This window comes from Rhipicephalus sanguineus, chromosome 8 (assembly GCF_013339695.2).
Source record: "Rhipicephalus sanguineus isolate Rsan-2018 chromosome 8, BIME_Rsan_1.4, whole genome shotgun sequence".
NCBI classification, from domain to species: domain Eukaryota; kingdom Metazoa; phylum Arthropoda; class Arachnida; order Ixodida; family Ixodidae; genus Rhipicephalus; species Rhipicephalus sanguineus.
In genome coordinates this window covers 45,928,041-45,952,479 of record NC_051183.1, presented here as the reverse complement: position 1 = coordinate 45,952,479, position 24,439 = coordinate 45,928,041, and the positions used below count along the sequence as shown (strand labels likewise).

At 43.8% G+C, this 24,439-nt stretch overlaps 1 protein-coding gene and 1 long non-coding RNA gene across 5 annotated transcripts in view; one reads left to right on the top strand and one right to left on the bottom strand.

The window, feature by feature from the left end:
- The window catches only part of LOC119401806 (atlastin-2), a 470,696-nt gene that overhangs the window by 201,546 nt on the left and 244,711 nt on the right, over window positions 1-24,439 (bottom strand). The gene's annotated exons all lie outside the window — the stretch shown is intronic.
- On the top strand, window positions 8,529-23,859 carry LOC119401811 (uncharacterized). 4 transcript variants are annotated; one of them, XR_005185514.2, is made up of 3 exons: window positions 8,529-8,670; window positions 21,393-21,627; window positions 23,669-23,859. It is a non-coding gene; the product is annotated as an uncharacterized LOC119401811 (long non-coding RNA). The 4 variants fall into 4 exon arrangements; XR_005185513.2 differs by having other exon boundaries at window positions 21,389-21,627; XR_005185516.2 differs by lacking the exon at window positions 8,529-8,670 and adding an exon at window positions 15,234-15,368.

Genomic DNA, 24,439 nt, shown 5'->3' with positions numbered 1-24,439 from the left:
CTTTAGGAAAGCGTCAGCACAGGTAACCGGTAGGACCCACTCTCATGCTTGCCAATGTGCTATTCTACCTCGACGGCACCCCGCGAGTCTGGTATGAGACGCATGATTCCGAGCTGACAAGTTGGCATATATTCAAAGAGAAGATACGAGAATTGTTCGGCAACCCTAATGGTCACCAGCTCACTGCGATAAAGGAGTTGTCGAACCGCGTGCCGACGTCAACAGAGCCGTACGTGATGTACATCGAAGACGTCTTGGCTATCTGCCGTGCAGTTGACTCGCGGTTGACGGAACAGGAGAAGGTTGCTCACATGCTCAAGGGTATCGCTGATGATGCCTTCAACCTGCTCCTCTTCAATAAAGTGTGCACTGTTGATGCAGTCATCAAAGAATGCCGGCGCCTGGAACTCGCTAAAAGCAAGCGCAATATTCAGCCGTTTGCTCGCTTGCCTAACACCGGGCCGACTTCGTCTTGTGCAATGTTCCCCGTTCTACAAGCGGCAATGCCAACATTACCCGAATTGTGCGACGAGAAATGGAAGCCGCTTATCCGGCTACCTTTGAGCCCAGCACCTGCTCTCCCTCTGCAGTTTCGGTATCAATGATTCAGGCAGATGTCCGTCAGGTGATTGCCAACATGGGACTCCACTCTGTCTGCTCGGTAAATCACGTGGACTCCCGGCCGTATCTTCCAAGTGCACCTCCTTCTCCGCCTCAGTTCCAATCTCGTTTCCGCAACGCTGAATGGCGCACTGCTGACGACAGGTCCATCTGTTTCATCTGAAACCGTTCTAACACCAGCCGCGATGCCAGTTGTCCGTGTCGCCAACGGCGGAACAGATTGTACAATTGGCATGTGTACAGCTCCAGTCGATATCGCCGATCGCTCTACCATCGTAGTTTTCGCCGTACTCGCCCACTGCCTCCACGACGTCATTCTAGGCTTGGACTTCCTTTATGTTAATTCGGTCCTCATAGATTGCTCTACCGGTACTCTCCGCCTTGACCTTCCTCTTCTAGATCACCCTGCGCCGCAGACACTGTTGCTTGCCACCCACAGCTCTGACCTACGTTGACTTGGTATTATCCTCACCAGTGCCCGACGGCGTGTACATCGCGACTCCTGCCAACGATGTTCTTCTCCATCAAGGTATTGCAGTGCCTCGCTCTGTTTGATATATTACATCCAATCGCACATGTTTGCCAGTGGTCAATTTTGGCTTGACAACGCAAATGCTGCCACGATGGATATCAATGCATATATCAGCGCCTTCAACGATCCCTCGATAGCATCAGTTACGTTGGAGGATGGTGCTACCGAGCACACCGACTCCTCACAGTCCGCCGCATCTGTTCTGGACGACCTGAAGAGAATGAGTGTGCCAGATCTGCCGCCAAATAATGCTGACAACCTCTACCGCGTTCATAATCGGTGCTATACGTGGTGTCTTTTGATCTGTTATCTTGAAGTAGTACTCAACAGGTGTGGCAATATACTAAGGACATCTTAATAGAGGACACTGCTGACACGAGATATTTTTATCGAAAGCTTCTGGGAGAATATTTGGAGCTGAAGACATCTCATCCCCCTCCGTAACTCACGCCTCTGATAAAGGAATATTGAGCTCGCGTATCAAGACTGGTGAGTTCAACTTTGTGTGAGTAGACGTGAGCATATACATGAGCTGAAATCATGCGGGCAGTAATGCTGAATATTAGTAGAAAGGACAATACGCCAGCAAAAAATGTAGAGTTCAGTTATACTCACTCAATAAATATATTTCGCGCTGAGGACTCACTCAGAGCCAGACTCACCAAACTTTTTCTCAACCGTACTCCCTGAAACTCAGTCTCACGGCTCCGTCTGAGTCTAACTGAGCCGACGAGTCACATTCGTCTGAGTCACATTCCTCAAATCCTCTTACCCTCCCATGCCAATTTTGGTCTACACCAAGTTAAGGAGGCGATCGTGATAGCACCCAGACGTAGGCGGCTGGACAGACAGATAGATAGATACGTAGACAGAAACGCTTAAACTGCCAAAGTTTGCTAGGAAATGCTTCGCATGTAAAATTTACTTCAAAGAGCGCCATCACTTATAGCACAGGCTTGCAATAACTAAAGGAGCACTGGTGGCTGCGCCGTGAAATAGGTTGATGCTACTGTATAGAAGCGTATGTTTTTCAAAACACGTTTCAGATAATTAGATAATTGACGACGATAATTAGGAACAGTGTCGCAGTTGAATAACGTAATGAAGTCAGTGCAGCAAAGTAAAGGGGTACTCGAATGAGGGAACAAGTGCAAGGATATGTGTTCGCCGAAGCTTATACAGTAGTTTGTGCGACCACTCTAGTTACATTGAGGAAGTAAACATTCACGTATGAGACACAAAAGTTCGTTCAAGTACGAACGCGTGAAATCAATGGCAGCTAGTTGGAGGCTTTTTATGGAAGTTAGCGAATCCTGAAACAAACGCTTTTAAAATTGTTAAACATACACACAAAGAAACAGGCTGAAGGCGAAGTAGAAAGGGGAGGCAGCTGGCTGTAGACTTACGTACGAGGCCGACCAATATCAGTAAACAAAATAGGACCTCTTATTCAACGAAAAAATGCGTCATCCCGAAGGAATTCAATTTTAAATATTCTCGGCTATGTCCAGAGAAAAAAATGGCGAAGCACGCACGAAGCCGCGCAAGCCTTGAAACGGCGAAACTAGAGAATTTTGAAGACTAATCGTCATGCTTCGAGGTTGTTTCTAGACCTTAGCTAGGTGATGAATGTCTCTGGGTTGCTTCTAGGTTGTTGCTAGGATTTAGCTAGGTGATGCTATGTTGTTTCTACGTCGATTCTCATCGCAGACAGGTTAAACCACAGATAGCCAAATACACGACACGGGCACGTCGTCGTTGGCGTAGGCCTTCCATCGGTTCAGGGATTTCTAGCAGCCACCCGTCGCTTTCCCGTTCCCTGGTATTCCCACGTTGTATGTACTCACTGTCTTCGGCTCGCAGTCGTCACGTAGGAGCCAGTTGTTGGGCTAACTGTGAACTTCTTCCTATTTAGTGGAAGTTGTGAGCAGTCGGATTTACCCAGTTTCCATGGCACATCCCCATTCACGATGATGATAGGTTTCTTATAAGCCTCCCAAATTTCTGTGGCACTTACCCGTTTCTTCGTCTAACTGTTGACTTCTTCATTTTAGTGCTGCAGTGGAAAGTACTGGGATTTACCCATTGATGTGGCACAGAGCCGTTTATGATGATGATAGATTTTGTGATAGGCCGCACAGTGGCACATACCCTATTGGCCGCGAGATCGAGCTGAGTGGGCTCCTAGCGGCGAGCGGACGAAACCCCGTGGTGTAATGGCTCCTTGCGTCGTCTGCTAGCCACACCGTGTTCGCATATGTGCGTACGTCATGCACATCCTCAGATTACAGCGTTTTCAGTTGTGCTAGCACAGTATCAAATGCTTGTACGTATGCCTAACAATATACATAGCCATTTCGCCTTACGCCTTATTAGAGTGTGCACTCTAATAAGCGAGTGCATGAACGTGTCGGTATGGCGCTAGGTCTAACCATCGTACCGTCCATTCACCAAAATCATTTCAATGTGGTACAACTTTGTCGTTAAAGCACCATCGCATAGTGCATTTGGCGCCGTCCTAAATGGAAAAAAGGTACTAAATGTGGAGGTGTGAATGCAGAAGATTTTAGCGACACCATCCGTGAAGTGTTGGCGATTTGGAAATCCTTACCGTTAATAAAGATCTGACACCACGCATTTCTATAGCACTAAGCGTAATTATGCAAACAGAAAAGCAGAATACACAAGCTTACTTCATCTAATTACGCAGAAATTACAGGCTGTCTTTTTTTTTGTAGACGCTAGAGCAAGAAAGTAAATACTTAATTGGCTCAGTCGCGCAACACTATTTATATTGTGGTATAGGCAAAACGCACCTTAAACACGTGCAAATAAAGCAAGAAAAAACATCGAGCACAGTGCAATACACGAATGTGACCGAAGGCCAGTACATCATTTATTGGAAGATTGCGCTCCTCTACACGTAATAGGAACGTTAGGCCGGTTTCGTGCATTAATTAGGCAATGGAGGGCGTATACATTACCATTAGGCCTGCAGTCAACGCGCTCTATTCGCCGACAATTGGCTCAAGCTGCCCATGGCGAAACGCCTCTGCGTACATTTGTATACGCACCGCCGAGCGCCTATCCACACAAACGGTGAGACGGTGCTGCCACCTATAGCCCGATCTCGCGGCGAATAGGCCACAAATATTACGGCTAGCCAAATAGCCTCGCTATTGATATCGATTCCCAGGAAGACACGAATAGAGGCATTGAGTTTGCATGTGCATGCGCACATGAGCTTGCAATGTGCTTTTGTGTGCTATACAGCTGCCTATTGACCGTGTTTCAATTTATCTCATCTCGTATCGCCTGGCACATATACATGTTACCGCGTGTATTCTGGATATACAGATTTCCTAAGATTCTTGTCTGGTTCAGCAGCGGTCTGTGAACAACTGTTTATTTTTTTAAATCTCTCTCACTCTATCCACACGTGCAACACGTTCTCGTACAGCTATAAATGCGAAGCAATTCTAGGGAACTCGAGCCACTTCCAGCGTTTCTATCTATCTATCTATCTATCTATCTATCTATCTATCTATCTATCTATCTATCTATCTATCTATCTATCTATCTATCTATCTATCTATCTATCTATCTATCTATCTATCTATCTATCTATCTATCTATCTATCTATCTATCTATCTATCTATCTATCTATCCGCCTACGTCTTGGTGCTCTCGTGATCTCTGCTTAACATGGTGTTGACCCAAATTGGCATGGGAGGATAAGAGAGTTCGACGAATATGACTGCGTGGTCATGACATGAATAACGTGAAAAGGATATGGCGTACGTCGTCAAACAATTCCTCTAGGCACGTGTGGCACATACCCGTTTACCACGTGCCGCGGTGTACGGGTATGCACCACAGGTGACTGACAGTTTACATCGACCCAGGAATGGTCAGAACACGCATTGGTAATTTAGATCAGAGCGCTAAGAAAAACAGACATCGGCAGCGTTGACCCGAGGAATGGAAAAGAATAAGAATTAAGACCCTGCAGGAATCAAACCCACGCATTGTGAGTGTCAATCAGGTATTCTCCACAGAGCCACGCCAGGCCTATAAACTGGTTTGGAAAAGCAGCCTCTGCAGGACGTAATGTCGGTTGCAACATCCTTGTGTTTGTTGTGCTGGCTATCTAATTTTACAACAAAGCAATAACACTACATATGTACTCTGCGTTCAGGGTGTCATATCAGATTAACGTCTGTGGTTCCAGCGTTGGCTCCGCTTTTATAGAAGTCAAATAAACACTAAATTTTATTCCTCTGATTCAGCAAGCTGTATTGAAGTATTGCTCGACCACGGTGGAATACATTCACGAAAGTTACGTATGATATTCACATGAATTCACAATAAAGTAAACTTAGTTTCGGTAATACTGACGTATGTACTCTAACGTGAGTTCTGAACTTTACGTAGCACCATAAGTTACCCTTTTAACGCCAGTGTGTCGACGTGCCTGGTAAGCCCGAAATGTGCGCACAGCTACTACACTTACAAAAGCACGTCGATCCACCTCGTAACGCTTGTTTCAATGCCATAAAGTACAGCAAAGAAGTACTCGCTCACTGCTTCGCATAAACGGATTTTGACAAGAAGTGGAATCTGCCGATTTTTTTTTTATTTGCACCTTTTTCGATTTTTGTCACGGACAAGGTGATGACACCGACGCCGACACCGGAATTTGTGCGAAACGAGCTCTTTAACGCTATTGCGTTAATAATGGACGTTCTTGGGAAAGAGAATGCAGATGCCTCCATGATGCCGTAACACAGTCTAGTTGTGGTATTGCAGGCCTGTTGCGTAAGTCGTTGCAACGGCGTGCTGCTTACTTCCTCATTCACTCTGTGCACTTCTCCCCCTCCCCTTTCTTGCAGCTGGCGTTCGTTACACGGCACCGTCTTACGACACCTCTCCCAACGACATTGCTTCTGTTTTGACCGCGAGAGCAGAAGGCCCATTTTACTATATTAACTTGAATTTAACAACAGGTGGTCGAGCATATTGCAGAGTCCAGCCTTACATGGTGCCATTCATCCAACACTTTTTACGGAAATCCATGCGCAATAGGATTTACATTTATAACATCATCATTTTCTGCAATATTCATTTGCTTAAAATTAAATTGTTAAATATGAAATATACGTAGGCATCTCTGTTGTTCCCACCTGTGCCTATCTTCATTGCATTTTAGTCATACGATTTCGATGGCATGCTAAATAATGTTTTGATGTTTATTGTTAATGGTTATGCTGCGTAATTTGTGCTGCCACTTACTTATGTTCGCTCACTTATTCAATTTTAAATAGCTCACTTTTTGTCATCCGTGCAATATGCATCACTACAGGAATAACCTTCAGAAACTATGTCGCGGACGGCTGGGCTTGCTTGGAAACGATGAATAGAGAAAAAAAAAGCAGTAGATCCCACGCATTGTGGCAGTCGATGTCATGCAAAGCAGTAAGCGAGCAGCAGCCTATGTAGCATTATTGATTTCTTTTTTTTTCTTTCGGCCAAGCGTTGCGAGCTAATCCACGTCTCTCCGCACTTTGATTAGTTGTGTGCATATGTGGGTCTACCAAACACATTGACTACACATGCCTAGAGTCTGCCTTATTGCCGACATAACGTCGGCGTCCCGCGAGAGCGTAGACGCCATTTTTATCAAAAGTTTCTATAGGAAAACTGCCATTATGGATATTAGAAAAGATGGTGGATATGGTGGAAATAATACGGGATATGCTTAAAATCATAACTTTTATAGTGGGAGGTACTCGGCAGTGGCGGGTGGCATGGTGTACGGGAGATGGGTAAAGTGGAAAGGATGGCAGCCATGTTGGGAAGTACCAGCAAAATGGTGGGTAGCCTCGGGATACCGCGCCCACTATCACGAGAATGCTACATTTTTGACGTTGTTTAGGCACACCAAGAGAATATTTCAAGTTTAGTGTACCGTTTGAGTCTCGGTTTCCACTGTGCCTCACCTAGTAGTCTATCGTCAACGCATATAGCCGATGTTTGGATGCTACTGCCCTGTGTATGTCATTTGCTGCAGGATGTAATTTCAATCCTCGTGTGCCGTGACTCATTACGGATGCTGAGCCAGCAGCTGTATGTCGAAAAACTTTTGGGAAACGCTTTATTTGCGTGGGTTCGCGCACCCTCGTATGTTTTGCGAGCCAGCCGTGGATAGTAATGTGACAGCTCGCTTGGTAGAGAACAGGGACGGTTTCAGCGCTCCAGCCAATTCTTCTCGGACGCTATGATCACCTCGGGGGCGATCGGAGATCTCTGTTCTGCGCCCGTTCTGGCGGGGCACGGGTTGGCCGAAGCCGGAGAAACAACGTCTCTGAGGGGCGTAGCCGTTTCTTTCTTTTTTTTTGCTTGACCTTTATTTTTTGATGATGTCATACCGCGTGATAACGAGCATGTCGTCTGCCTGCTACAAACGAACGGAGCGCGAGACCTTTCGCACTCGTTCTCTCGAGCAAAGAAACGGCTTCGCACGGCATGATACGGCGGCTGCCGCACCAGGTGATTTTGAGAAAATGGCGCTTGCAACGGGTTCTCTTGCTGTGTTTCTCGAAGCAGGCAGAGCGGTTGAAGTGCGAGATGCGTTCGAAGACATGAGAGAGGGTGGCGTCTCTTTCGGTTCTCGAAACGAACGGTGCGAACGAAACGAACGGGCCTGCAACTGGGCTGTGATTTTACGCGCAGGGACTTCTTCGTTCAAAAGCGCGACGAGCTACAGCCGCATGTCGTCCCGGTCCTCACTCGTGAACGACGAACCCAGCGGGCACGACGGCGTCGCGATCTGTGGGTGCTTTTTCATAAAAGCCAGCAGAAGCTCCCTTTGACGATCCGACCCGGGGCCAAGCCAGACGTGCGGTGGGACGGCATTTTCAAGAACTGCGCCAAGCGCTACTTCTTTTTTTTTTTTCGCGTGCGCGACACCACATAGCGACCACGTAAGAAAAACTAACACTGATAAATATCAGTACGCAAACCTATTGCTGATTCAGAAACTGTTTGAGCTTTAGAAGAAATAAAAAAATTTTCGTATACAACTGTACTTATTTGAAGGCGAGAAACACTCCAATTTAAAGTATACGGTCCCTTTGCCGAGGACGAACGATGCGCGTCTCTTCCGGATGGCTTGCCGCTTGACGATTGGCTGTCCTCTTCCTCTCGGCGGGAGAGAGCTGTGCACCGCCACTTTGTGACTTAACACCGCCAGAACGTACGCGGAATGAACAGAGAGACCTCACATCGCCTCATGCCATCTCACAATTGCCCTTTCCTACCACCGTGTGCCAGCTTGCCCCTTTCCCAATCAAGAACTACCATATATATTCAGCGTCACTCCGACGTTCGGATAAACTTCTGTGAAACGGGCTACATCTCTACTCACTTGCGACGACCGCCACTACCCGCCGCTGCTGCTGCAGCGTCGAGCGCCCACTATCGTCACACAACCTGAGGCAAGAGAACGTGAAACCGGGTGAGGTTGGCTGGATAGTTATTTGTCTTTCTATGAGCCCCGAATTCTGCCGCTAGCCGATCAGCCCATGTTCCGTCATATATGTTCGTAATGCGATCATGTCATGTCATACTAATTTGGTATGCACACCACTAGCGAAGCGAACAGGAGAGCTCAAAGTCGTAGGCGGCTAGATAGATAGATACGCTCAAAGTCGCAGAAGTTCGCTAGAAATGCTCCGCATTTAAAAATGAAACACAATGGTCAGCGAATAACCTACCTTCTATACCACGGCTAACATCATCATCAATATCAATAAGAATGGACGTTGTTGGGAAAAAGAATTCAAATGCCTCCATGATGCCGTACCACATGTGTAGTTGTGGTATTGCAGGACTGTTGCGTTCGGCTCGCTCCTACTTCCTCGTTCAGACCGCGCAATGCCTCCTCTTCCCCCTTTCTTGCAGCTGGCGTTCGTTACACGATGCCGTCTTACGAGATCTCTCAACGTCATTCCTTCTATTTTGCCCGCCAGAGCACAATGCCTATTTGACTATATATAGTTCCATTTTTATAACAACAGGTGGTCGAACATACTGCAAAGTCCATCCTTACATCATGTCGTTAATCCACCCCAGGTTAATGTAATCAAAACGCAAAAGGGTTTACATTTATAATATGATGATTTGTGCAATATTACTTCGTTTCAAATTAAATTGCTGTAAACGAATTAGATATCGGCACTACTAATGGCCCATCTGTGCTTGTTCATACGTTTCAGCCAAACGATTTCGATGGTATGCGCAGTCATGTTTCGGCGGTTATGTTATTGGTGATGCTGCGTAATTTGCCTTACCGCTTAAATTATGTTCTCTCGTTTATTCAGTTTTTAGATAGCTCAACTTTTCTCTTTCCTTGAATTGGAAGAACTGCAGTTATAGCCTCCTAAAACTGTATGGCGAAGGGCTGGGCTTGCTTGCAAACGATGACTTGAAAAAAAAAAATAGCAGTTGGTCCGATGTATTGTGAGAGTCATGTCATGCGAAGCAGTAAGCGAGCAGCAGCCTATGCCTATATATTATTATTATTATTATTATTATTATTATTATATTATTATAATAATAATAATAATAAATTGTTGAAAATTGTTGAAAAATTGTTGATGGATGCTTCTATTTACGCCCAGCATTTCCCCTGCCTCGTTTCACGATGTCATGTCTTCTATTGAACTTGTGATACTTCTCATAGTGGGCACAGAATTATTGTTCTGGGATTTCAATGCACTGGAATTGACTGGAGCAGCTTACCTTTTCTCATTACAAATTTCACAGAGAAAAAGTGCAGCCTGCTCTTGGACTTTCTGGCGTTTTTAATTCCCTAGTGCAAAATAATTCATCGTCAATTCCGTGGCAACGTCTTAGACCTGTGTGTGTCAAACGATCAACCCCTTGAAGTTTCCCGCTCCAACATCTCTCTTGTACGTCCGGAAAATTCCACCCACCACTTAACGTAAGATTATCTGCATCAGCCGAAAACAACGAGCTACAGCAGGTTACGTAAACAAATCTCCAAGATTGCGTTCAAGCGAGGTGATTACACGGGCCTCTATCATCACTTGTCCACAGTGACTGGTCACAGGTTACTGACAAACGAATGTGATGACCAGTTGATCAGTTTGCGGAGCTTGTACTGAGCAGCATGCGTAATTTTATTCCCCAATACACACATAAACACGTAATATCCCCACTGGTTATCATCTGAATATCAGTGCACTGAAGCATAAAGATCGCGCACACAAGAAATCTAAATGTTCTCCATCGAGCGAGTGGAAGGAGAGTTCAGCTTTTTTCGAACTCTCGCTAAACGCCTATATAAACGGGATCATAGTTCGTATATTGAATCTTAGAAAAAAGCGCTTCGACAGGCCAGCTGAGTTTTGGATATGTACGTAAACGGTCCAGCAAAAAGCGGAGAGTCTTTCAGACTACTAGACTCAAATGGGGTAGAAGTGCATGCCGTCGCTGACTGTTTTGCCGCACATTCTCATCGTTTATAAGGCCTCAGACTCTAGCACTGATATCAGACAGCCTAAGGCAGTTCGCTCACAGTGCTTTGTCGCTGGATGAAAATCTTATCTGCGATGCATTAATGCTTAAAACCATCCTTATCATGTGGCCCAGATGGCATCCCCTCCGCCATACTAAAAGCTTATAGTAGTATATTGTCCCAGTTACTGACTACGATATTTAATAACTGCCTGGACACTTCCACATTTCCTAGCATGTGGAAAATGCTCGTGTTTTCACAGTATTTAAGTCGGGCTCTAAAACAGATGTTTCTAATTATCGCCCGATTTCTACTATGTGCCACATCAAAGATCTTCGAGCTGGTCTTCACAAAATATGTCTTTTAGTGTTAAAAGCTCAGATTCCTAATCAACATGGTTTTCTCGCTGGCCGCTCAACTACCACAAATCTTGCTAGTTTCATGACGCAGATCTCCACACCTATTTCTCAGAGAGGACAGGTTGACGTACTCTACTGTGACCTGAGCAAGGCTTTTGACGTAGTCAGCCACACACTGATTATGGTTAAACTTGCGCAATTTGATGTTGACTTGTCGGTTGTGAATCTCCTGCAGAGCTATCTGCTCAATAGATATTGTTATGTAGCGGTAAATGGCCAAACGTCTTCTTTGTATAAAATGACTAGTGGGGTCCCTCAAGGGTCAGTATTAGGCCCACTCCTATTTTAATTTACGTTAATGATGTTTCTTTTGCCATTCGTAATTCTTCTTTCCTCTTGTATGCCGATGACATCAAGATTTTTAAGGAAATTCATTCAGTTAACGACTGTCGCTTGCTGCAGTCAGATTTGCGCTCTTTTTCCGAATGGTGCAACGCTAATAACCTTTCTCTGAATGCCTCGAAGACAAAATTCATGTCTATCACTCGCAAAACATCTAGCGTGTCATTTCAATACTCTGTCAATTCTGTGTCCTTATGCAAGGTTTATGAAATCAGTGATCTTGGTGTTGTTGTTGATAGCACGTTAAACTTTTCTGCTCACGCTAAGCGTGTTGCTTTGCGGGGTCTTCGCACCCTAGGCTGTGTTTGCAGATTGTCTAGAGAATTCCGTTCTCCTATGCCCTTCCGAAAATTGTACACCGCGCTATGTCTTCCTCAACTGGAGTATGCGTCCGTGATATGGAATGGCATTGCTCAATCCAGCGGTAACACCATTGAACGAGTCCAGAAAAAATTCCTTAGCATATATAACCATCGCTTTGCTAAAAAATCTCGTTCAAATACTGCTGAATTATTATCATTGCCATCACTTCACTGCCGACGAAATCGTTCTGATCTCTTGTTTCTTTACAAGCTAGTCCACGGTATCATATCCTGCCCTGTACTTCTCAATTGTGTAAATTTTCGAATTCCGCGTAAGTTAACCAGAGAGAACAGACCGTTTCATGTACCCGCCTGCTTCTTCCAACACTCTACCGTTCACAGAATACAAAGTCTCTATAATGTTAATTTTCTTGATCTTGACATTTTTCATAGTCCACAATCATTGTTTTTATCCGAGCTTTGTACTGTTTTGACATAGTATGGCACAATGTACAAAGTCTTCCCTTCTCCGCCTTTCCGCATAGTTGTATATATGCAATCTAATTTTTCATTCCCCTTCAATATTTCTCGTGTGTCTTATTTTACTCCTCCCATTTTGTGTTCATTTCTCTTTGTCTACGTGTATTTGCTCTTTTTATTTCTGAAGACTGTCTGTATTGTATAGTTTATTTTATTGTTTTTTTTGCGTGCGCCTGCACAAAGACCTTACGGTTGTTCCTGGGCACGTTAAATAAATGATTGATTGATTGATTGATTGATTATTATTATTATATTATTATTATTTATTATATTATTATATTATTATATTATTATTATATTATTATTATTATATTATTATTATTCTTTGAGACAAACGTTGCGAGGTGTATGGACGTCTCTCTGCACTTTCGTTAGTATGATCATATGGTGCGCTTACCAGACCCATCGACTACACTGGCGCCTAAATTCTATATAGTCCGACGTAACATCAGCGTCGCGTTAGAGCATAGATGCTAAGTTTATTGAAACATCCCTATTGGAAGAACTACCGTGGTGGATACTGGAAAAGATGATGGATACTGGGGGAATAAAGCTGAATATGCATGAAATCATGGTGTCTATAGTGGGAGGCACTGGCCAATTGTGGGGTCACGGTGTACGAGGGATGAATAAAATGGAAAGAATGGTGGGAGTTCTTGGGCGATGTTGGCATGCAGCAGCAAATAGTGTGCAACGTTGGGTGACTGCGCCCGGTGTCGCGAGAATGCTGGTAAGCAATGAGGAATTTGTGGGTAAGGAAAATGATGGTGCATTATGGTATACTATGCTGGAGAAGCTGTGCGAAGTATGAGGAGTAGGGGCCGGATTTGTAGGCATTAAAAAGCGCGTTTTAGGCGCGAAAATGGGTAGTCAAAGCAATCAATTTTTAAGTAAATGCATATAATTTCGAGTGATGACGTGCGTGACCTGCATGTCCGACAGGAACACAAAAAACGTTATTGTTGGTGATGGCACAAATGCGCTAAAAGTTGAACATTGCCGTGCAATTGTCCCATAAGATCGCTCGAATAATGAGAATCAATTGACTTCAACAAGCACACTGCTCACATTCATATTCCATGGCCACTGTCGCATACCCGGGCGTCACATTTAGTGAAACCGACATGAAAATCAATACTTGAAAGCTGTGAATACTGATTTAAAAAAACGCTCCATTATACTGGATTAACGAATTAATTAAGACAAAACAAAAAACAGACCCTTAATAAATGCAATAGACGACGATTTATTATCAAGGTAGCGTGTTTACATGTGGACTGTTAGGTGCCACTCTGGCAATTTTCTCATGTACAATGTCATTATCTAAATTGTATAGGCAAGGCGTCCCTACACTTCCAAATACAGTTCTGGCCACTTAACTGCACGTGTAATTGAAGGACTATATTTGGAGACCAGCCCGAACATTAAAGTGCACGTGCAACTGAAGGAATCTGTTTGGACAGCAGGCGGAACAGAGTGTAACAATCACTGTGAAAATTGCGGCCATACAGCTGGCGTATTAATCACATGCGATTACAACGAACAAGTATATAGGCAACAATAAAACATCCATTGTGAAACAAGGGCAGGGAAAGCAAAATTTATTATAACCTTGTTTTGGAGCCCCTCAATGGAGAGTATAAATTGAATTCAACTGATAATTTAGGTCAAGGAAAGCGTGGGAGACTTCATTTGCTGTTTTCTAAGTGCGGTGTAGTAATTATCACATGCACTCATACGCATAAAGTGGACAAAGAAACACCTTTTCCGTCGCTGTGACCTGTAACCGCAACTTTGGAGAGGTCCTGGGCTCGGTCCCCACCTTCATTGTAGAATCTCAGAATGTATTTGGTTCGTTCTGGTGAGCAAGTATGAAATATAGTTGTCGTCTTTGTGAAAACTAACGAATGATAAGATTCTAAAATTCCGCATTTATTTTCGTGAGGTCCCTCATTACGTTGCGGCCGCACGGCTGAAATTCATTAGCAATAATTTTTTACCGAGAGCACTACATCTCAGCGAAGGAATGATTTCTTTATTCTCGGCTAAGAAGCGCTAGCAGCTGGCTTCTGTGGAAGCTCCTTCCGTAGAGGAGAATATCGAGAGCCCGGGTCTTACCATTTCATTTAAATTGACACTTTTGCATTTTTCTAGGAGGGTGGGTTGATCAGAATCTAAGAGTTATTGTTGTGCGCTGTTGGTTAAAAGGCGGAGAGGGGAAGCGGTAGCCAGCTGCGAAGGAAAAAAATGGTGAAAGGGGTTACAAGTGCGACAACGTTATGCTCGTTCTAAATGTGGCAGATGGAAGGCACCGTTGCATCTTCTTATGCAATTCGCCTCCAATTCTATGCCGTCTCAGACAGAGCTTTCGGTGATATCATTATGCATGCGCAACACACTGTGGGATCCGTCGGCTGCGGTTGTTCACTAATTTTGTTATTTATTTAGTTTGCGCTGCAGACTCACGGTTCAAGCAGGCTGGGCAATATGCAAGGAAACAGAACAGGAATGAAAATAAAAATGATCGAACAGCAGCGGCGTGTGTAACATAATGACATTTCAATGAAGAACAAACACAAAGAATTGGGAGGGGCGAAGCATGTACAGAAGGCTGTTTCAGCTCCACTAACTTGAAACCTGTGGAGGGGCGAAGCATGCAGCGCGCGCCGGCGTTTGTGAACCGCTATTGCGAAACGTTTGCAAACTGCTTTATTTGCGTGGGTTCGCTCTCACCCGCGTATCTTTTGCGAGCCAGCCGTGCGTGGTCATATGACGACAAGTTTGGTGGAGAGAAGGAACAGTTTGTGCCCTCCCGCTGCACTTCTTCTTCGGACGCTACGACCGCGTCATCTCACATTTACCCTTTCCTACCACCGTGTGCAAGCTTCCGCCTTTCCCTCTCAAGAAGTGCCATATATATTCAACGACACTCCGACATTCGGATAAACTGCTGTGAGACAGGCTACACCTCGACCTCACTTGCAAGTACCGCCACAACCCGTCGCTGTTACTGCAGAATCGAGGCCTTCACTATCATCATACAACCTCAGGAAAGAGAACGCGAAGCCAGGTGAGGTTGGCTGGACAGATATTTGTCCCTGTATGAGCCCCCAAGTATGCCGCTAGCCGATCAGCGCAGGTTCAATTTGCTTGCCACTTTTTGTTGTGTGGTAAAGTAAACCATAGCTGTGAAATCCAAGGCGTTTCTAGGAGCTATAATGACACTCTTTCCGCTGCATCTTTTCCTTCTCAATAACGTTAAATAGCAGACAGAAGAAAGCAGTTTAGGAGGAGGAGGAGGAAGGAAATGAAGGAAAGGCAGGGGGGTTAACCAGACGCGCGTCCGGTTTGCTACCCTACGCTGGGGGAAGGGATGAAGAAAGCAGTTTAAATACTTCGTAAACTGGCGTGCTCATAGAAGTCGGTCAAGCACATTTTCCCACGAGAAGTTCAGCATACCACATAACATATTTGGCGTAGGCTTTCATTTTACGATTCCTCGGAACTCAAACGTATTAGTTTGCTGCTATCTGAGCTTTAGTTGGTGACCGACGTCACCTCAAATAGCGTAGAAGTAGAAGGCGTGCACTCTATCCTACACGAATATTTCGTCATTTGGCGTCTCGCTGTCCCAAAGTCATGGACCACCAAGACTTATCACATCCGAGTGCATTGGTGGGCGACGTATCTTCAGTCCGCTTTTGTTGACTCACTGCTGTTTCCATTCTTTAAGGGCACAGGGTAAGCTCCATACGTCCTATGCATTTTCGCCATTTTGAGGTACCCTTTTCTGAGTGACTAAACGGGATACCCACATAATTCATGGATCCTTTTTTTTCCAAACTTTCTGTTGAATTTTTAACTCCATGACCTAAATTTTGAGTTAATTTACATATTTGAAAATTTGTAACACACGAACTGTAAAGTGTATATAATAGAATACAAGAAAAAATAATCAGCTAGTTAACTTAGAATACATAGGAGATAGTGGTACCTAAGTGATAAAAAACATGTTTTTGAGATAATCGAATTTCAAGTTAAAAAGCAGCTGAAAAGCGAATATGCTTTGCAGCAAACAGTGTTCAACTATTTCATTTAGTAGCTACAAGCTCTGGTAATGATTGCCAAATACAATTTTTCACTTTCGGGCATGTCGTCTTGCTTCCCTTGCTTCTTTTGTGAGCTGTCCTGCAGTTCTATCCGCAATGTATTGTCGGTTGTGGTCAACTCTTTCCATCAACTTCACTGTATTTTGGCCAGAAAAGACAGCAAGGGCTCTGCGACGCAATTCCCATTAGCTCAACACTTGCAGCGCGCAGTTTGGCACGCGCAATTCTGTCTCATTTCATCACAACCAATATTCCTATGTAATTAGATCATACCCTTTATTACCATGCACGCGATTCGCCTCGAACGACGCTGAAAGGGGCTGAGAGGTTCAACGATAAAGAGCTTGATGGTTCAGCGGTCGGCACCTCAGTACGTCACCGGCATTTGCACTCATGTACAAGAGAGCTATAATGGTTGGCACGAAATTTACACTTGCTGAAGAGCTTTTTTACCCTCAGCATCTCAACTTATCGACAGGCGCGACAGACACAAGGTGTAATGAAGCAAGGAGCTGAAAGTGCTCGAATAGACGCTCTCCGAAGAACAAGTGCAAATAAAAAGACGCAGATCGTGTTCGGACTGCCTTAGAAGTTACCTGACAATTGCTTATACGCAGCTCACTCCAGGCAAGCATTTTGGCTTTCCTACACGGAGTTTTTTTTTTTTAGAAAAATGGACCATAAGCACGCAGCGCATACGAGGGGTTTTTCTTAGGATGCGCCACCTATTTCCGGAAAATGTGGTTTTCAGCCCAAGAAAATACTTTTTAAGAAAATCACAAACGTGGAAAATTTGGACGGAGGCTCACACTTCCCAAATTGCATAGAAAGCAAAGTGATGTTTTTTTTTTTTCAATTTTTTCCTTACACTGCGCCATTAACCATTCAACTAGCTTTCGTTTGGCCCCCTTGGCCTAGAGTGAACACGCGTCTGGTTGATTGATAACAATACTGTAGTTTTCTTGAGTACGACATCTCGCCTATTGTTCTACCTATTTTCGAAACGCTTAACTCCTGTATAATAAATTCAGTAAAATATTACAAAACTCGTCATCATTCCACTCGGTGAAAATTGGAGACTAGCGGAGCTGACGGTCGCAATCTCTCTTTTGGGAGTTGTAGAAGGGATGCGTAAGCGAAGAGTTTAAAGCTTGCGGCCTGCCGAAGGACACTGGTTAAGGGTGGCATCAGTGGCATCAGCTTATTTGTTACGTCTGTCAGCGTTTTGAGCAGCCCCCTTAAAGACGCAAGAAAAATGAACATGTGACATGAAATTTTCTCAAAGGAGCAATTTTCCTGATTGTACAATTCTCGGCGATGGCTTTATATGCTACCCTGCAGAGGACTTTTTATGCACAACCGCAAAAGCCAATGAAGCCGTCGTAGAGAATATTTCCTTTTTACATTTGTTTTGCTCTGCAGGCACAACTCGCGTTCACATTGTTCAACTATATTCATTTCCTGCAAGCCTCGGCGTCTAGCAAACTGGTTAACACTCGTTTCGGAGCGTGGGGCCCAGACTCAAAACCTATCACTACTTATTTGTTACAGCTTGGTGCACACTCTGTCCGACGTGTGTTACGACATAGTTACCCTGACGCAGAAGTGCTACGCTGGAGAGAACGCCTTGAAGTCTCGGCATTGCTGCCGTTATTACGGTGCGCGACAATTCCAACACGACCTCTCGCTCCAATGTTGGTGCAAGATAATATTCGCTGGTGGTCAGAATTATTCCTCTGCCCTATACCACGGCTCGGCAGATGACCGTATTACGATTTAACTAGTAGGACAGAGCCACCATTCTCAGCCCGCAGAGGTGAAGTAGCGTAACCCGTGCGTCGAAAGACTGGAGCTGGCCGAATGAACGTATGCTGACCAACGCACTATTCACCGTATACGGGATAAGCTCCCCGAGCTCGGCTCTCTGCTTGAATGCCTATGGTCTGCGGCGGCAGTCAGCATTCACGCAACTGCTACGCCCAAGCGATGCTATCTAATAATGCCGTTGATTCACCACAACCACAAGAGCCCTACCAAGGCGACAGCTTCGAGGATACGGAAAATTGGCTCGTAGCTATAAGCGGGTCTCCATTTTAACGGTCGGGAAAAAAACTATATAACTTTGTTAAAATATCTGCTTTGCACTGCAAATAAAAGCGTCTACGTTTCGGAAAAACCGAGCGTCTTTGCTGTCGCGGGAGGACTTCCCACGAGAACTGTACTGACTAGTTACCCGTGCATGTATTGTGGATAGATGTAATAAGCTGCTCTTCAGAAGAGAAGCCAGTCTTCGTACTGGTCCCCTCTTTTTGGGTGCAATAAAGAGATCACTACTACCAGCAGCGGAACGAAGAAATAGTCACGATGTACGGTGATCGCATGTCCAATTCTTCCGCCGAGCACATCCAAACATGGTAGAGGACAATTGCGGCGCCTATGTGCGCGGGAACTCGCGTTCTTTTCATTTTCTATCACTCTTTTGTCTCGCAGCCTATTTATATGTTAACAAAAGCGGCAAAACTCAGAATTATTTCTGTGTCCATTTTAATAAGCTGGCGTTGAGAAGCGAACACAAACTGCAGCGGTGGGGTGATGATTGACAACAGAAGAAAAGTAGATGAGGGCTGTTTAGACGGCAGATGCAATAGGGCGAAAACAGCATGACTGGTCCGAATTAATTACGCACGAGCATGATCCTGCGGGTTTCCTGCATTCTGTGTTTGTATCAGTCGTTTCGTGGTTTAAAACCTATTTTTCTCCTATAACAAAGCCACGACGGCCCAGGGACGCTCGCTCTTCCATTGGAACTGTGGCATTCATAGGCTTGCCTGAAGACGCCTACCAAATCTCGGCGAAGGATTATTCTGCTATGTTTCTAGGGATCTTCATGATTGAAATTTGTTGGTTGAGATCAATGATGAAAGCAATCTACAGAAGATCATCTTAAAAAGAAATAATGAAACTTGAAAGCCTGTCATTCATCTATTTCTGCAATTAGAATGATATTACTTGGCGTTGCAGGAGTGAGCGCAAGAGCCGATTAAGAATTCCTTTAGTTTCTTCTGTCTTGAGTTTACGATTTTTCCCCCTAGTAAGAGCATCTCCTCTTCAAGTCAAAGATACAGTCATTCTTGTACATGTGTCACATTTCAATAACGTTTATTACTTTTCTCATTACTTTGGTATACGCCGCATGGAGGTACATAGCTACTGTATCACTGATTGTTTTTAGAGCCTTTTCTCTCCTACCGTGCATTCTGGTTGGCTGCTGAATTGACTCGCAGAATTATCTAACTTTCATGCTGTTGTATTTTCTTGACGGATCAGTGTGTAAAGAACAAAAACGCGATGTGATAGATCGACATCGATCTATTCGTTTACACACTTGTTACGTTTGGTTATTACCGGCCAGCGAAGTTGCACTTACTATTTTTCTACTTGAGAGCACACGATCGCACGCTGTGCCCTCTTGTTTCTCTAGTGCATGGTGGTATCAGACACACACAACTCACAAATGGAGCACTTTATGAACGCTTGCTAAGCGGGGCCATGACAGAGTCCATAAAGGCACGACCATGATAGCAGAACCGCCGTTAGGTCATTGCCTAAAATTATAACAAGAGGCAGGTACGTGCTCTCCAAATGAGCATTTTAAAGTAAATGTTTATTTTTCTCGAACTCGAGGAGAAAGAGAGTCGGTTCCCGAGCAGATCACGTTGTCACTGGTCTCGGCGACATTAGTTATTGTTCTTCAGCAATAAAATATCTTTCGAAGAAATACTGCTGCGTCTTCTTTCTCAAAATATTTTACACCTATTGAACAAAGAGTACTTCATATCTGTTGTGTACTTATTGATCACTTTATGTAGGAAATTCGCTGAATGCTTCCTTGGCACCTATCTTATCAAATTTGCTGAAAGAGATAAAGATCTCAGACTAAAATTAGGGAAGAGCGAACGCCTAGCTTACGCGAAATAGTCAGCAGAAATATGAGCTTTAAACAAAAAAATTGTAAATATGAAGATGTTTACAAAGGGCAAGAAAATAACTTTTTTAGGGTCGTTTTTTAGACATAATATTAATCAGAATTACAGATAATAATACCAAGGAAAGTATAGGGGGTGTTATTTGTAATAATTAAGATATAAATTTGAAGAAAGTACAGTGGACGAAAAGATAACTGGCCGCTGGCAGGGACCGATCCTGCGACCTTCGAATAACGCGTCCGATGCTCTACCACTCAGCTACGGCTGCGGTCATCCTCCCGTCCACTTATGGGGTATACATGTGCACTTCAACCTAGGAGTGTTAGCGCTGCGATAGACTGCTACGATGGGCGCCGACTAACACTCCTAAGTTGAAGTGTCCATATATACCCCATAAACTGTACGGGAGGATGGCCGTCTCCGTAGCTGAGTGGTAGAGCATCAGACGCGTTATTCGAAGGTCGCAGGGTCGCTCCCTGGCGGCGGCAAGTTATTTTTTCGTTCAGTTTACTCTCTTCACATTTATATCCGAATTACTACAAATAACATGCCCTATACTTTCCTTAGTATTATTGTCTGTTATTTCTTGTTATTAAAATGGCCATGTCATGATTCGAAATTTATAAAGATATTTCCCCGCATCATTCATAATGATTTTCAGCAGAGTTTTAAAAATATGCCCCTCTAGCCGTGCTTAATCAACAGGGCAAAAATAACTGTAAACCCAAATTTAACACTTTTTTTTCCGTGATAATAAGCCAAAGCTTAACTGTAGTTTTCACTGCCCACTCTCTCACGTTTTTTATAATGTCACTTTTATCGTGTTCATTCCATTGTGGCCTAGCAAAGGGCGGATACTCTGTTTGTATCTAATTGAGTGCAGTGATTCAGGTAAACAACTATATACACCGTGTAATTTTCTAATAACTAGTCACCTTAAGTGCGTTCACGGACTTACACTGGATATCCTTTGTGTTTCAATTCCTCTTTAACAGCTAGAAAGAAGAGTTTGTCCGGAAGTAGAGCGGAAGCCACGATGGGAACCATTAGCGACAAGGATCGTCAGAAAACCGTGGACGGGACATCAGCTGCAAACACCTTTTTGCTAGGTGCTGCCGGGATTACTGCAATATTTGCGCCGCCGGTAGCAATTGGATTGCTGATAGCCTCCGCTGGAACAACTGCCGCAACTATTACTGCTGCGACTCTGCCAGGAGATGACGAGACGTAGCAGGTATGTTTTATGCAATTAAGCCATAACCATTCAAATAAAATTAAGAACAATTCGATTCCTTAGAGAGAACAAGCATTACAAAATGGCACTACATTTGGTAAACAAATGCAGTGTACAATAACGTAAAGCTCTGGCTCCGCGATTTTTAAGCTACAGAACCGCCTTTTCGTAAAGAATGCATGACTGAAAGTTTGGAGCATGCTAAGGCGGCGACATAGTGAAATGTAAGCACGTCAATCGATATCCCGTTTACATGCTTCTCTCTCCCTGATTCAGTGAGGTACACATTTTATGCTCTGCATCTTCACCAACCAGAACGGTTTGCCGTACTGCCAGTAAAGAATGCGTTAGAAATTGAACAGCTTATATTTTACGTTAACAGCTTTAAACAAATTGTGGCAGCTTCGCCCTGGTGGCCCCAAGCCTGAAGAAATAGCGCAGCTGGGTGGCCTCACTTCCTTCTCTTTATGTTTTCTTTCTTTCTTTCTCTCTCTATATATATCTCTCTTTTTCTCGCTCATTCTATCTTAATTTATTCCTTCCCTTTTTTCTATCTCTCTATCTGTTCTTCTTCCTCTCTGTCTCTTTCTTTCTCCTTATTTCTCTCTATCTTTCTCTTTCTGTATTGCTTTCTCTTTTTTCTACCTCTTTTTCGTGTCTGCTTCTTTCAATATCTTTCTCTCTCTTTCTATGTTTTCTTTCTGTCTTTCTTTGTATCTCTTTCTCAGTCTCTCCTCTTCTTGCGCTCTCTATCTCTGCTTCTCTTTATTGCCCTCTTTCCTCCTCTTTCTATCTTGCCCTGTGTTTTTTTCAATATCTTTTTCGTGTCTGTCTTTTTACCTCTCTATTTTATCCCTTTCTGTATTGCGCTCTGTTTATTCTCTCTCTTTTTCATGTCTGTTTCTTTGCATCTGTTTCTCTCTCTGTCTATACTTTTCTGATTTTGATAAGTGTAATTCTTTATTCGCTTTGTTTCTCTCTATTGTTCTGTTCCTGTTTTTATCGCTTTTATCTATCTATCTATCTATCTATCTATCTATCTATCTATCTATCTATCTATCTATCTATCTATCTATCTATCTATCTATCTATCTATCTATCTATCTATCTATCTATCTATCTATCTATCTATCTATCTATCTATCTATCTATCTATCTATCTATCTATCTTACTTTCTTTTTTTCTGTATTTATTTATTTCTCCATAATTTCTACCTGTTTTTGTGTACCTCTGTTCCACGTGCTCGTTTTCGTTTGATAGTCGCACCTGGTGTACATAATTGTAGGGCTTGCCCAATTCGTGCGGCGTATACCCACCTGAAGAGTTTTGCACAACGGAGCATAAGTTACCGATGTCTTAACCAGCTAGATGGTAGAGAGAATGAAGAAAGCGCGTCTCGTTCACGATGATGGCACTTTTTTACAACGGTTCATTAGTTACTGCCAGCCTAAATGGCTTCGCTGTTAAATATTGCCAGAAATGGTTAAGCATCTCTTTAAAGGAGCAACCTGAATTATAAGTTGTTATTTTTATTCCCATGGAGCATAAGCCCACTTAAATTAAAAAAGCAATTGGTGGACCGAGTTGGGATGGGGTACTGCCCTCCCCATGTAAGTTTTGCAAAGAATAAAGAACCTCCGAACTCTCACATTGTAATACCTCCAAAACTAGTATATAAAATATACGACACCATATTACTTCAGTATTGTCTGCTGTTTATTGACTGAGGAAGGAATAATGACGAGAACGCTCCACGGTTGGCCAAGTGGACACGTATGTTATTCTTTAAACACTGGTAACATGTACGATTTTACTGTATTTGATGACTAATGTGAAAAAAGAAACCGGGGTGTTAATTAAGAGTTTTCAAGTTATGGGCCCACGCTCAGGTACAGATGCCATTGCGTTGCAACTTTTTGCGAGCCACTTGTGCTTCGTGTATTTGTGAAAACATGTTTAGAACGAATAAAATTACAACGTTACCGTATTCAAGAGCAAGAAAAAAATAACGCTTTGTAATTTTTCTTTTCACCTTTGCAGGAACTCATAAACCCGACTTCTGCGATTGGCACTCCAAGCCCGCCTCGGCAAGAAGGAATTATGGGTTATTTTTCTTAGCAGCAGCAAGTAGTGTACCGGGCCTAGTAGTGTTAGGTAACTGAGGTGGCGTTAATGCTTAGACGTCAATCGACAAGGATTAGTTTCACGAAATAAAACGTTTTTCAGTAATGTATACGCCTCTGCGTCTTCTTTTTCAAGTGCTGATTGTCATGAGTTACAGATTTTGCTGGCGGCCGTGGCGTACTACACGAGAAACCGTGCGCCGGCAAGTGTATGCGTAGAAAGGGGGCCCTCGAAGGTGTGCTATTCGCATGCCTACTTATACAGGGTGACCCAGCTATCTTTAGCCAAAGGTTAAAAAATAAAATATTACAGGCAGGCGAGAGAAATAAGTTCCAAATTGCTGCCAGCCACCTTGCGCCCTACGGACAATTTTTGTTCCGTATTTAACTGGTTTGTTATTTAGTATTATTTAACTAAATTGCTAAATATTGAACTTAGGCCAGAAATGCTGCTTGCAAAGTTCGGGACCGTATTCAGAAACCCCAATTGCATTACCTGCGATAAAGAGTCTCACGTATACCACTTTTTTTCAAGCTGTAAAGAAAGCCCGCGAAATACAAAAAGAGCACTTGATTAGCGCGTTCGTGCACAGCGAAAATGCTGCGCTCAACCATGGCTTGAGCGAACGAAATCAGCTGCGGCCTCAACTTGCCGTCACTGTTGCAGCGGTCGATAAGTTAATGGTGG